At 39.3% G+C, this 15,705-nt stretch overlaps 1 protein-coding gene across 3 annotated transcripts in view; it reads right to left on the reverse strand.

Annotated features, from left to right (window-relative positions):
* Positions 1-15,705, reverse strand: part of IL1R1 (interleukin 1 receptor type 1) — a 128,097-nt gene that overhangs the window by 71,252 nt on the left and 41,140 nt on the right. For 2 of the 3 annotated variants that reach the window (XM_036907394.2, XM_036907396.2), the window contains exon 1: positions 878-1,200. The exons of the other annotated variant lie outside the window; for it this stretch is intronic. The gene's annotated coding sequence lies outside the window, so the exon portion shown is untranslated. Of the gene's footprint in view, positions 1-877; positions 1,201-15,705 lie in introns of those variants that run through there. 3 annotated transcript variants of the gene reach the window in all.

The raw sequence follows: 15,705 nt of genomic DNA on the forward strand, positions 1-15,705 counted from the left end.
CCACTAGAGCGCGGAGCCTTAAGGTGAAGTGAAGTGAACTGTAAACCTCATTTTGTTCTTCTTTTCCCTTTCCTTTCATCTTTCAGATTCTGTCCCATTTTCTTATTATGTTCTTTCCCACAACAACACTATTGGTAGGAATTACGGAGGTCAAGGATGTCCAATAAGAAATACAGGGCAATGTTTATAATCCCCTCTGAGAGTGTATAGCTTTATACAGTCTTCTTTATAGCTATAGGTGTAAAGCTGGTAAAACCGCTGGAAAACATGCTCATGCTTTTAAGGTTACATTCTAAGCCCTTACTGAAGGAAGCATGTACAAGTCTTACTAATACATTTACTACAATACATCATCATTTTAAATGCAATCAATGAATGTCTGCTTAATAATAAAGCAATGCCTTCAGTCAAATGCTGGCCAGATTATGCCCCTCTAAAACTGTAGAACCTTAACAGAATATTATAAAATAAGTTTTAATTCTAACATCAGTAACAGCATTTTTAAAAGACTGTTTATGATGCCCCTCACTTAAACCTCATGATTTACCAAAAGTCACATCACTATTTATGGCTTATAAGCAGTATATACTTATAAAGTAGATTCCCCATGTACTTTAGAGTCATTCTTCCCAAGAGTAAAACACATAATAATAGGTGATCTCCTAAGGTGGCTCACAGACACATCTTAAAGTTAAATATGTCTACAAAGCCACATAATTCCCAGAAGTCCTTAAAATCTTGTTTCAACAAACAGCATAACATTATTCATTTTATCAAATTCCATCATGCCTCCTAAATACTTCAGTGTATAAGTAAACAAAAAGAAAAGGAAAAAAAAATACAGAAAAAACCCCCAAAGTGCAATTAACCCTCTTACCGTCTCCTTCCTTCATCACCAGGGCCTCAGGGAATGCTGGCCTGCCAGGAAGTGGTAACTCTCAGGATAAGCCCACAGGGTTTCTTCCCCAAATGATGCCAGTAGAGGTGATGCTGGTTATTAAAAACAAAAGTGTATTAAAGTCAGCCCTCGCTAGAGCTGCTAATTCTTTTTTTCTTTTTGCAAGGAGCTCGGGGTCTGGCCTGTGCAGCATGAGAGCAACGCCTCACATCTTGTCAGACAGCCCAGCTGGCGTGGAGGCTCAAAGAAAGGAGAAAGTGGGCTCCAGGCGACAACCGTGTCAGAGCCTGCTAGGGCTTTAATCCTCAGCCGTGACACATGTGGGGAACTATGAGCAGGAAGCGCTGAGCTGGGCAGACTGCCAGAATCATTCGGAAAACGTGCCAGACCCTTACGAAATACCAACACGCTTCACTGCATGGTCATTTCTCATGTTTCCCAAGGCTGGGTCTCTCCTCATATGACTTTGTGTTAAAATCCTAGACAAGGCTTGTGGACAGGCTTGTCCAGCCTGTCGTGAGTTCTCGCCATCTGAGTTCTGGCAAATTAAGGCCAGGACTGGGGTCCCATGCCTCTCCCTCTTCTGCCAATTCCAATCCTTCTTACAATAGCCACAGGCATGAGCCCCTGGCAATACTACAAGATCCTTAATTCAGTTCTTCCCATGTTTCAGGCCCAGGGCCTCTGCATGATGTAACCACCCCGCTGCCATGTGCCCTGGGAACATGCAGGGCTCTCTCCTCAGCGTCCTGGAGGTGGGGAAACCTGCTGATGTCTCCCCCTACCTCCCAACCCCCGATCTCAGGACAGCGCTCGGACACTGGCCAGGCAGGAAGGGTGCACAGGTGGGCCTGCAGCTTCCACAGGTGGTGGCCTGACCTGTCTGGGAGAGACGGTGCTGTCTGATCACCTCTTTTATTGCTCTCTTAAGCCCTGGTCTCTGCATTCAGATTCATGTTCTTGACATGATACAGGGTCCAGCTTATCACAGTGCTACTCAAAAATCTGTAGCATGGCCAAACCTCTATTCAAGGTCCTCCCTCAGCTGGCCCAACATCCCCTTCTGCCTTGTTCTGACTTTGTGACAGTCTGGATGGCCCCTCACTGGCTTTAGGAGACACTGTTCAAAGCTTTGGTATCACGTGCTCTGCACCACCGTCTGGCCTCTACCTGCCCTTACCCTCTTGAACGCAGCACCATCTGCTCACACACTCTCCCTCTGCCTCTCCCACCTCCCCATACTTTCAGTCTTTGCCATGCTCACTGAAGTACACCTTCACTGCATCCTAGGGTGATTCTCCCTGCTCTGAACCCATGTCTTCTCTCTATGATAATAACAGAGACAGCAAGAGAGGGCACTTGTTATGGGTCAGGCATTTTTCTAGGAAATTTAAATTCTTCAGACCTATGCTACAGATGAAGAAATGGAGGCATAGCAAAAGTAAGTTCTTTCCCCAGGGTCACCTAGCCAGGGGGCAGGAGCCCCAGCTGAGCCCAGGCTGGTGCTGCCCAGCAGGTCTTACATGGATCATGCTGCTCACCTGGGCACAGGGCGTATGACTCAGGGACAGGGCCATTTCCTCACGCTCCTTGGCAGCCTTTCCAGACAGCGTCCCAGGGCGCCTTCCCATTCTAGATAATTACCAAGTGGCTGTGATTCATTGGTAGATTAATGAACTTTAATTGAGAGACCAAATGTACCCTATTAGCCGTGGACAGGGATTCCAACAATATTAAGAGTAAGAATAGGCCTGCAGTTTAAGGCAACCTTTTTTGCAGTGGTTTTGCCCACATCTTTAGCCTATCTACACTGTAAGTGTTCAGGTCCAGGCTGCCTGGTGAATCATCAGAATATTAAAGATATAACCTCATTGAAACAACTGAGAAGACCGTCAAAGTTTGGGAGGAACTTCCACCATTCCTCCAAGGTACAGTAGCCAGGCGGCCTGGCAGACTAACTCCCCTCCAGCCCCAGGGCAGGCCCCTCTGGCCTGAGCCAACCAGGGTCATCCCAGGCAGGGAGGGTACAGGGGTGGGGGCTGCAGCCCGAGCCTGTGGCTTCCACAGGTGGTGGTCTGACCTGTGTGGGAGAGACGGTGCTATCTGATCACCTCTTTTATTGCTCTCTTAAGCTCCTGGGCTCTGCATTCAGATTCATGTTCTTGACATGTTCTCTTCATTCCAAAGAGATCGGGGATGGGTGCACTAAGGATAAAGATAGGCAGTACATGGGGGCTGCCTGACCACAGCAAGGGCTTGGGGGTGGTTCCATCAGAGCAAGGCTTAGGGCTTCTCCTCAGCAGTGGGGGGAAGCACCCCCAAAAGATAGCTGTACTGGGCACCCCTCTTAAGACAAGGCAGGAAACAAGTTTGTGGGTCCCACACAAACACCTCGTGAGCTCCCAGACCCGCCATCACACTGTTCAAAGCATACTAGCAGCTTTGAGGCTGCTGGCCAGGGCCATGGATGCCTCAGGGTGAATGATATTTCATTCAAGAGGTGCTTCTGGCCTCCCACCTGGGTGCAAGACCCCCTTCTAGGCTCTTTAGAAGAAAAAAAGGGAATATTAGAAAGACCCAGCCTTGCCCCAAGAAGCTGACTCTCCAGTAGGTAGGTAGGCTTAGATGCAAAGCTAATGGGCTGAACCCTCCACAGGTATTTGCATCCCCAAACTGGAGTTTGTGACCCCAATTTTTTCTAATCAGTTTAGCATATTATCTTTACTGAACCTCTAGTGGATAGTTGAGATTTCATTTGAAGGATTTTTCTGACCCTCTTTTCCACTCCAGACCATTTCTTTTCCCTTCCTCCTTCCTGCCTCTCTGCCAGGAGCAAAATGTCAGAAATCTGCACTGTTTAGTTAATATGTGTGAACACACACACACACACACACACACACACATACACACACACTCCCACCTGGGATTTGTCAGTTGTTCTCCCACAGAGTTCAGGGAAAACAAACAGTCATAGTTGGCAACAAAAACCCAATACCAGAAGCTAATGGAAAATTTCCAGAACTTCACGGTCCTCTATGTGCATAGAACTCCCTGAGCCAAGCCCAGAGCTTTTACTATTAAAGCTATAGAAGATGTCATTATGACATGATTTTATCAGAAACACCCTAGAATGTCTGTATTTATTCTTAAGAAGTCAAAAATAACTTATGTGCTTCCTGGAAAAGTTTTATGGGAAAGTTTCCACATTCAGAATTGATTTGCATTTAACAATATCTTCAATGTGTTTATACTCATGTGTTTCCTACACATCACAACTGACGAGAAAAAAGAAACACATACAGGGTGTGTGTGCATGTGTGTGCGCAAGCACACACGCACACCTGTACGCAAGCATAAACATATCTGGAATCTAACTTCGGCTCGCCTACCACATGCTGTGAATCCTTAAGAAAGGAAGGAGAGTCTCTGTCTTGGTAGGTCCAGCCGTTTTGTAATTAAACAGTCACTGACCTGGGACCCAAGGAACCTAGGTGAAAGAGCCTGCTCTAACTTCATCCATGTGGCTTTGGGAAAATCATTTCAGCTCTCTGGGCCTCAGTTTCTACATCTGAAAAAAAATACAGTATCGTCTAAATCCTTGCTTCACTAAAAGTGGCCATGGGCCAGGAGCATCACCAGGAGAATGCTGGAAATGCAGAATCTCAGGCCCTACCCAAGATCTACTGAACAGAATCTACATCTTAATAAGATTGCCTAGGTAACTCATGTGCATGTTGAAGTTTGAGGAGCACTATTCTAAATGGTCTCTGAAGTACCTGCTAGTGAGGGATACATTCTGTTAGTGTAACTTTGTGCCTTTAAACTGGATAAATTAACACACCATACCAGGTGACCACCTCGTAGTCACTGTGGTTAGGCCCTGGGAGAATCTGGCTTGATACTTGCTTGCTGATTTCATTCCTGTTCCTGGCAATGACATATAAACAAATCAAATCATGTCCATGACTCTTCTAGACCACTAAGCCACATTCTGTCTTCCAGCTTCCTACCAAACCCCTTAAGGAGAATACCATCCCTTAACACTTCCTATCTCCAGACAGCTTCCACATCCATTACTGGTTTGAGGGATTTTGCAAGCACAGATTAGTGAACAGGAAAGATTCTAGATGAATTCTTACAGAGGTGGTGTGTTAACACTTAATGAAGCCATGGTCACCAAGAGAAAGCATGAATTAACTAAGAACGAGCCATGTCTGGTGGACTCATCCAGTTGGTGGAGAGTACCGATGAGCAGCTTAGGCAGAACACTGGGCACTTAATGAATCAGGAGTTCATGAAACCATTTGCAAACCACTTTCTTATGAGCAAGAGGAAGAAATGTCATTACGAGAGTTGGATAGTTTCATAAATACCCGAACTCCAAGACAAATGGATCAATCTGAAGAGTGGTCTCCAGTGGGAAAGCTTGGACGCCATCCTTGGTCCCTCCCAGGAGGTGGCAGCCAGGCTGGGTATGGATATGGCCACGGTCACCCTCTAGCTGTAGCACATAAAGCATAGAAGAGGAAGGATGTTGGAAGGAATACATGTTCCCCAGAAAAAGCAAACTCAAGATTAGAAAGCAGAACTGGTATCTGAACTTAAAAAATTTATCAAGTGAGCATGGGCAAAAGAACCAGAGAGTGTGGAGTGGATCGTGGTAAGATTCCTGGAGAGCATGCATGCGGGAGAGGGGAGGGCACAGAGCCAAAGCAAAGGTTGAGGAGGGGCCTGGGAGGTGCAGAGCGGGTTCCTCTGCCATAAGGGCAAAGCTGGCAAGCTTACCACAGGCTGGGGGTCTGGGCTGCAGAGCAAATCGGGGTCCCAAAAGATCCCATTAAGACGGAACCGTAGGCCAAATCTAACACTACAAAATGTAACAGAGATGAATCTACAATCTCATTCTTACTTCCCAAAACGAAGTTTGTAAACACAGGGCGAGGTTCACGAAAAGCAAAAGCACTGGTGGAAAACAAAGCCAAACAAATGTCCGGGCATGACTGACCAAGACTTCCTCTTTGGATCCTAGGCATGATCAGAGAGCTCGCGCTGAGCTGCCCTGGTAGAAGTGTAACTAATAATACGAGAGAGGGTTGTCCTCCGGAGTGCCCACGGCCCTCAGAAAATGATAACTGGGGCTGCTCAGAGAAGACCAGCCAAGCTCTGCCACTGGCCCCCAGGCCAAGGGATTGCTCTGCACCCTTGAAACCATCAGGTTCTGCTAGGGTCCAAGGTATCCTACCCCAGAGACGAACTAGGAACAATGAGGTATAAAGTTCCAGAGGCTGATTTTTAAAAAATCTTTGTAACAATAGAGTTCTCAACAATGAAATGGGCCAAATGAAATGTTTGTCCATCCCTGAAGCACCCAAAGGCCACCTGGGGTGGGCGGGCATCTGCATCTACTAGGAATCCCTTCTACCATCTCTTCTTGGCTTTCTGCTTTTGCATTCAGTTTGAGGAATCTTTTGTTTTGTTTTGCAATCACGGCAAATCATTGCACTAGGCAGGGCATTTTCTCATTATTCACATTTTGAAATAGGAAATGGCCTAGTGGGGACAAATCTAAAACTAGAATTTAGGTCTACAAACTTTCCCATTTACTCTATCACAGTGCCTAGCTGTACATTTCTGTGAACTTTGGGTGCAGTTTTCAGGCCTTCAGTGAATAAAGAATTCACTGGTTTAAATAAGGTAAGATAATACAGTACTTGTACTCTTGTACTCAGTGAATATGAGGCACAGCCCAAGAAACGTGTCCAACTTACTGGGCGGTTAAATGGTAGGTGAAACCCTATTGTCTTCATTGTTCTTTGATGCAAATTGACTAGTTACTAAATATGTAGGAAGATTCAAGAGGTTCTGATTAGTACAGATATTTTTTAATATTTTCTTTACAAGAAATAAATCCACGATTCAGAAGATAGGGAAAATAAAGACTTAAAAGTCCTTCATGACCTTGCCACCGAGTTCCCATCACTGCCAGCATTTGGGAGTATTTCCATCTACTTTTTTTAATGCACATACTCTTTGTAATCTCTTGATTCAACATTACATCACAGGCAGTTTCTTAGGCTATTACATGGCTTCCAGAACTGCATTCTTAATGCCATGGAATGCATATCACCACCTATTCTGACACATGTCCCCTTCTTCACAGTCTTAACTCTCATTCTGACTTCTGTTTTACATTTAAAAAGAAAACTATGTTATCCACACAGTATATTTCAAAGGTCTGGATGGACAGAAACCTCCATGTCATCCACAGTTTTCAGGAAGGAAGAAATGGTTGATAATACAAAGTTGTTTTCATCTTCTTTTTATCTTTCCACATGTTGTAGGTATTTTACCAAAAGTACACGTTACTTCTAATACTTCTTCTCTAAAAATCTGTAGAATATGACATTAAAAACTCAGTCACCACAGATCAAGTACTTATGTGTTCCTACCCCTTCTGTAGCTGATACTCAGTGGAACCACAAACACCATTGCTTTGAGTATAAGGAAATCAAGATGTATTACCTTGATTCACTTGAACTTAAGAGCCATTATCATCAGTGCTTGGAGAGGTGTGTGTGTGTGTTTGTGTGTATAGCCAGAAAATGCCATTTTCCATGTTTATTAATCTCATAACCTTTATAACCCTCATAGATGAAGATTTCATGAGCAAAAAAACACATTAACTTTCCAACTGACTGCAAATGGGGTTTCAGGTATAGAAATCACAAAATTAAAAGGTCTAAACATTAACCTGTTGGCTAATGAAAGGCTGGTGAGACCGCCTTCAGTTCTTCACCCAATTGCAAAGCCTGTAGTTGTTTTGTAACAAATAGTTTTCCTTAAGACTCAACTCAACTCCATTACTTCATCTCCAATTCCCTCAGTGTGGCTGAATCCCAACTAATCACGTTCCCTAACACTACTCTAAGTAATTCTTCCTTTAAAATTGTTCTTTCCAAATCCCTTCAATCTGCCTTCTGAGTGCTTGTTGTCTGAAGGGATGATTGTTAACAAGGTAGTGTCATGATATTCTACCCTATGGGTTGCCAAGAGAGAAAACTCTCTTACCTAGAGTGAGAAATTCAGGTTTCCCCTTGCAGTCCATACTCCCGTGGTCACAGATCTAAGTCTCTCCCCAAGTCCTGCCCCCTTGTTCCATAAAACAAGGCATGGGGTAAAATGATCCATGAGAAGTTTGGCAAAATTTGGAGACTATGGCTCATTTATTTGCAGGCCCCTAATTAGGACTGGAACTCAGTGTTCTGAGGCCAGTTCTTTACAAACAATCCAGCTTTACCTTTTACCAGCTGTGTTGCCCTGAGCAAGTTTCTTCACTTCTCCGTGCCTTGGTTTTTCATCTATAAAGTGTCATCATTTCTGGGTACCTCACTGTGTCATGGAGAATTTTAACTGAGATAATATATGTCAAGTACTTAGAACAGTGCCTGGCTTATGCAATCATCTAGGTTTCTATAACTTTCTTTGTTCTTTTTAAAAAAACACTGTGTCACATAAATACAATTACAACAAAACTTTCATTGAGGGCATTTGACTAAATGAACCATCTCCCTCCACCCTGGTTTTTCTTCTACCTCTCTGAGCACATCTTCTGTATCCTGAATTCTCTTGCTCTTCCTAACATCTAGCTACCAAGATGCCTCCAGAATCACTGCTGCCAAGTAGGGACTCCACCACCTCATTGCCTCCAGCCATACCCCTGGGAGGACGAGTGCTTACACTGTGCCTCCAGCCAGGGCTTCTGTCCTAGTCAGCAGTCCTCCAGCTCGGCCCTCAGGGCACATTTGCAAATGAGCACACTGGTGCTTGGAATTAGGCAGATGCCTTGTGTCCCCAGCAGACTGCCTTACCAAACACAGTTCTCAAAGCACAGCTTGCTGGAACCCAGCCATCCAAGACAGCAGAATGTGAGCCCAGGAGAGAGAGGCATGATGGCCTTCGCAGGGGACTGGGCATGTCAACAGGACACCAGCTGGGCTACCTGAGCTCTCCCTTCCCTTCCCGCTAGCGAACAAACTGACTCCAAACCCAGGCCTCCCTTTTAACTAGCAGCCCCAGGCCCACTACCAACTCCCCTTCAGCCGCCTTTTCTGGCTCCCCTCAACCCATCCATACAGATGCCGTAGCTCTCTACCTTCATTTGTTCTTTCCGTTTGATTTGATTTTTTTAAGTAGCCAATGAATATTTCCCCAGTGAATTTGGTTTTGGTCTTCAAAGTCTTTCTTCTGGAGAGGCAGGAAGAAGAAAGACTGTTCAGTTTTCATTACCATTTTATATGATAAAAGGTTGAAATTATATATACAATTATAGTATATTATAAATCTATAATATAAATTGTATTACATATTACATAAATTATATTTATAAACATAATGTTTATATGTTATATTTAACTGTGAGTGTATATATACCCAACTGACCCTGAACAGCATAGGTTTGAGCTGCATGGGTCCACTAATCCATGGATTTTTTCAATAAATGTACTAGAAAATGTTTGGACACTTTCAACAATTTGAAAAGACATTTTCTTTTCTCTAGCTTATTTTATTGTAAGAATACAGTACATATTACATATAACATGCAAAATATACTGTTGGTAAGGCTTCAGGTAAACAGTGGGTTGTTATCACTTTCTGGGAAGTCAGAAGTTACACGTGGAGTTTTGACTGCATGGGAGGTTGGCACCTCTAAGCCCCACATTGTTCAAGAGGCAACTGTATATGTAAGCCAAGTATTAATGTATTTAATGGTTTATATGAAAAGCCAAGGACCAGGGATTTCCACCAAATGGATTCAGGAACCCCCTCTGCTAATAAACTGAAGACAAAGGTTTAAACCACATAGAATGAAGAGTGAGGTAAAAAACATACCACACACAGAAGCAGAACTCAGAAAGGATTAAAACTTTCTAGAAGTATAAACTAGTAAAAAAAAATTTTTTTTAATTCCTAAAGGCAAATTAGCAGAGAAAATTTATTTCAACTTTATCTCTAGGTGAAGGTTGATGAGGAGATCTCCCTGATGGGAGGGCACGTGGCTCCTGGCACACCTTTACATGGGTGCAGAGCCTGCCTTCACACATCTGCACGCTCTGAAAACCCCGGAGCCAAATTAAAGTGCATTTAAGTCCCTGGCTAAGGGAAATGTCAGTAACCACTGGAGGCAGGCACTCTCAAAATAGGCCTCAAAACTTTTTCACTAATAGAATAAAGATATGTTACTAAATATTCCCAGAAAAAAAAAAAAAAAAGAAAACTAGGCTGGTTTAAAAACAAAAATACTTCAAATAGTGAATGACCAAATATAGAATATAAAGCAAATATTGTGTTTTTAGAATTTGAAAGGAAATCAAAGCATAGTAAGAACAAAATATAAAAAATGCTCAGGCAGATTTAAAAAAGCACATATGAACTATTTATTAAAATTGACCATGTATAAGGCCATAGCACAAGTTTAGAACAAACTTCAAATCATTATTATTAGATACAGACCCTATTTTCTTACTACAATGCAATTAAGTTAGGAAGAATGTCAAAGACACACACGTATTTGAAAATGTAAGTGTCATTTCTACCTAATTCAAGGTAATAACGAAATTAGAATATACTTAAAGTTAAATAACACTTTTTGAAAAACTACATATCAAAACTAATAATATGTAGAGGGGGTATTTTTAGACTAAAGTGCATATATTAGAAAAGAAGCTAAAAATTAATGCATTCAGCACCCTACTTATAATATTAGGAAAAGAACACAGAAAAATTCAAAGAAAGGAGGGGAAGAAAATAATAAGTATGAGAACTGAAATGAATGACATGGAAAGCAAAAATAAAATAAAACTAATGAGTAATGCCCACACACAAAAAAATAAGGCTAATTAAATTGGCTATAGCCATTTAATATAGGCTATAGCAATATTGATTTTTAAAAACTATAGAATATTAGGAATTAAGGTATGAACAGGGATAGGTGGCTATAGATAAAGCAAAAATTAAATATAAGCAAATACAAAGAACCATTTCCAGCCAAAAAATTTGAAAAGATATATGAAAGGAATAAATTCCAGGAAAAACATAATTTATCAAAAGCAACTAAAAGAAATAGAAAATAAGAATTGTCCCATACAGTATTAAATATATTAATCCATATTATAAACTATTCCTACAAAGGAAATACTTTACATACACAATCTTTTGGATCAGTTCTGCCAATTTTTCAAGAAATAAATAATCCCAATCTCATACAAATTCTTTCAGAAAATAAAATTTTAAAAAGACACACATTTTAATTTATTCTATGAAGTTAGAATAATTAATATCAAAATTGGAAAAACCTAAAAAATAAAATAAAATTATATTTCAACCTAGAGGTACAAATCCTAAAATAAGATAAAATTATCCATATATAACCAGTGGGGAATTTAAAAAGATAAGAATCTATGACCAAGTTGGTATTATCCCTGGAATGTAGAATGCTTTAATCTCTGGAAATCTATTAATAGTATTTTCCATATTGAGAGGTTAAGGGAAAAAAATCTAAATTAATAGATGCAAAAATAATTTTTCATAATATCCAGTATCAATTCTTGATACATCTCTTGGTAAGCCAGGAAGAGGCCATTCTTAACCTGATAAAATATGCTTACCAAAAACTTACACGTAAACCTTGTACTCTATACAGCATTAGTTCTCTTTACAGAGAATTAGGAGGTGCTAGCCAATGAAATAAGAAAAGAAGCAGAAGTGAGAAACACTGCAATAAAATAAACAAAGCTGTTAATATTTGAAAATAATGACTTATGTGAATGGTGAACCAAAGAAAAATTTACCAGCTAAATATAATAATTAGTAAGAAAGTTTAGCAAAATTGGTGGATCTAAGATAAGAGTACTGTGCAAAAATTGTTTGCATTTCTATACATGTAAAATTTTTGCTAGCAACAAAAATTATAAAGATCTAGGAATAAGTCTGGGAAAATACAAATAATACCTGTGTAGAAAAAAAATCATAGAACCTTAAGGGAAACTGAAATAAATTGATAAGGAAACAGTAATTGTAAAGATTCCAGTCCTCCCCAAACTGATTAATAGAGTTAATAATTTAATCTTAAGGAGTTTTTGTGGAAATTTATAGGCTGATTTTAAATAAATGAAGTAGATAGGGCTAAAGTTATCTTTTTAAAAATATTGAGAAAGACATTCACGTTAGGGGAATTATACAAGCAGATATCAAAATATTATTATTATATTGTTGCTATTGATAAATTTACCTATTATGATTAAAAATTGCATTCACCAAAAGACATCATAAAACAATGAAATGTAAAGTAAAAATGGGAGATATTTGCAACACAAATAGACTATAGATAATTAGAATACAAAACATGAAAAGAATTCCTAGAATCAGTTGGGAAGAGAGAAACAAATGTTAAAAGGCACAAAAAAGACAAAACAGGCATTTCACAGCAGAGGAAACTCAAGCACCAATCAACTGAATGAAAAGATGCCTAACTTAAAAACCCAGGGAAATTATAAACACAATGAGATGATATTTCACATTATTAAATCAGCAAAAAAAAAAAATCTAAGACTTACAAACCAAATGTGACTAACAAACAGTAACTCTATTTGATGTGATGTAAGTCCTTACAACCACTTTGGAAAACAGTTTGAACCTGTGTTTACCCAGAGATCCACTTTGTACTTGGTCTAGAGACTGTCATGAATACATATTTTATGAGACAAGTGCAAGAATGCTTGTAGAAACAGTTTTCATAATAGCAGAAATCCAATAAAATCCCCCAAATCAATTGATAAAAGAATGGATAAATGAATTAAAGTATATTCACACTATTCAATACTATACAACCATGCAAACTAAGGTCAGCTATGTGTTTTGATAAGGATATAGCTTAAAAACAAAAGGCCAAATTAAAAAAGCGAGTCACAGAAGAATAATGCAATGTTTTTATGAATTAAAAAAAGAAACAAAAGAACATATTATTTTGGTAAGCAAACAGAAATGCTAAAATCACAAAAATGCTTAATTCATGACTGCAATTATCTCCAAGGGGAAAACAGGGAGAGAGGATGGTGTGAGAGCTGCAGAAACCCTTAAAAATGTTGATAATGTTCTATTTCTCCAATTACTCGGTGGGTTCATGGGTACAGGTTTTTAACGTAAGTACTACATTTATTCCTTGTAAACTTCAATTATTTTGTAATTTAAAATATAATCAATGCCCCTCACTTACCTTCTTGTTTCTAAAGAAAAAGAAAACAATTCTGTAGTGATACTTTATCAGTTAAAACAGAATTTATAAACAAGTGGTATTTTTCTTCCTAACAAATAAGTCAGTTTTCTTCCCTGCATTTTTTTTTCAGCACTGTAAGGTCTTATTACCACAATAGAAATCAGGTTGGGTACTTTTTCCCCATTATTACTACAAAAAAAATGTCATCATTACTACTTGTCTTGCAAGAGTTGTATGATTTAACTCTTAGAGGATATATTTGGCTCATGATGTGGCAATAAGGGACACTAGTAGAGGAAGGAGGTAACGTTCAAATGTTGAACTCTTGGGAAACAGCTGTAAAGTGGAAATTCGTTAAGTTTTGACATACAGGTAAATCTGTAAAATTGTCACCACAATCAAGGTAATGAATATATCCATCATTCCCAAAATTTTCTCAAACCCCTCCCAGGCCACAGCTGATCTGCCTTTCTGTTACTATTGATTAGTTTGCATTTTCTAGAATTTTGTATGAATGGATTATACAGTATGTGCTCTTTCTGTCTTTTTACACTCTGCATAATTATTTTAAAATTCATCTATATTGTAATATGTGTTCCTTTTTATTGCTGAGTCTTCCATTGTATGGATATACCACTGTTTGTTTATCCATTCAATTGATGGATATTTGGGAAGTTTCCAGTTTGGGGCTATTACAAGTAAAACTATTAAGACATTTGTGTGCAAGTCTCTGTGGGCTTTCATTTCTCTTAAGTTCTTTGGAGTGACATGTCTGAATCAGATAGTAGATATATTTTGAACTTCGGGGAAAACTGCCAAATTATTTCCCAAAGTGGTTGCACCATTTCACATGCCCACCAGCAGTATCTGAGAGTTCTGTTTTTCTCCACCTCCTCACCAATACTTGATATGGTTAGTCTTTTTAATTTTTAGCCATTCTAACAGATATTTCTCTAAGAACTAGTGATGTAGAGCATCTATTATGTTCTTATTTCCTGTCTATATATCTTCTCTGATGAAGCATCTATTTTAATCTCTTGCCCATTTTTAAACTGGATTGTTGATTTTCTTATTACATCTTTAGAGTTCTTTACATATTCTGAATATAAGTCATTTATCTGGTATATGATATGAAAATGTTCTGTGTGTCTTGTCTTTTTATTCTCTTGAGTGTCTTTAGAAGAACTGAAGATTTTTAATTTTGATGAAGCCCAATTTATCAATTTCTTTCTCTTTGGTCATATATATCTTTGACTAGCCCAGTATCACCAACTTTTCTTTTATGTTTTCTTCTAGAGGCTTTAGGCTTTATGTTAGTTCTAGAAGATGTTTTGAGATGATTTTTGTAGATGGTGTGAAATAACAGTTTGCTTTTGCATGAGTGCTTTTATTTTACATGTGGATGTGCAATTGTTCCAGCACCAACTGTTTAAAACACCATCCTGTCTCCATTGCCTTTTTAAACCTTGTCAGAAATCAGTTGTCTATATGTGCATCTCTATTTTTTGACTCTTCATTTTGTTCAACTGATCTATTCTCTATCTTTATACCAATATAACTGAACCTGATTACTGTTGCTTTATGATAAATGTTAAAAACAAACAGTTCATGGTATGATAATTTGAAAAGGCTGTGGGGTGGGGAAAGAGATAAAGTTCAAAGGTTAAGCTCTCGGGAAACAGCTGCTTTTTGCTCCTCTCCTTAGGCTGTGTGTACGTGGGTGTGCCTGTGTGTGTGTTAGGATATCAGAGATCAGAGAATTGCTATCATTTTGCTAACTAAAGTATCTCCACTAAGAAATGCCATTCTATATATCTCAGCTGTTTTTTTGAAAATCAATCAAGTATAAAAATCATGTCATCTTCATCATTTTGTTAAGTATAAATGCAGCATCTCCTCCTGCACATATACAGTGAGCTGCTTTCATGCGGCCAACTCACAGATTCTTATCTCTGAATGTAATGAATGGAGTTATTTCTAGGCAGAGTTTAACTTGCCTAGATTTGATGTCCAATAACAAAGAGGTTTCTAAAAATTTGGTTGAATTGATTAATAGTTATTTTGAGTAACTGTGTGGCACACCTGGAGGCCTAAAGCATGCATTATCTATATCCAAGTAAGAACAATCAGTTTTCTGATATTCTGATACACACACACACACATACACACACAGGCTAGGGAGAAGAACAAAAAGTATTTCCCTTAAGAAGTGTCTTGTGCAAGGGTTTTGTTTGTTTTATTCAGCTTTGTTAGTTTGTTTTTGCAAATGGTGTTACAGTGTTTTGCTAGCTTTCTCAATGAGTTAAATTACTGGTGTCTTTTCTGTCCCTTGAAAAGACTGATTTTTGGTTCATTTGATCTTCCACTCACTCCTGCGCTACTTAAGCACCTTTAACCACCACCTACCTTGGATGTTTGAGGCCACAGGAACCTAAATCCCCACAACGGTTTTATATTGAGTTACTTGAACCACCACCAAGTCCCTCATACCAAACATTATTTTTTATACCGACCTCTTAGGGAACAAAAGGTGGAA

Source organism: Manis pentadactyla, chromosome 2, assembly GCF_030020395.1.
Source record: "Manis pentadactyla isolate mManPen7 chromosome 2, mManPen7.hap1, whole genome shotgun sequence".
Lineage (NCBI taxonomy): Eukaryota > Metazoa > Chordata > Mammalia > Pholidota > Manidae > Manis > Manis pentadactyla.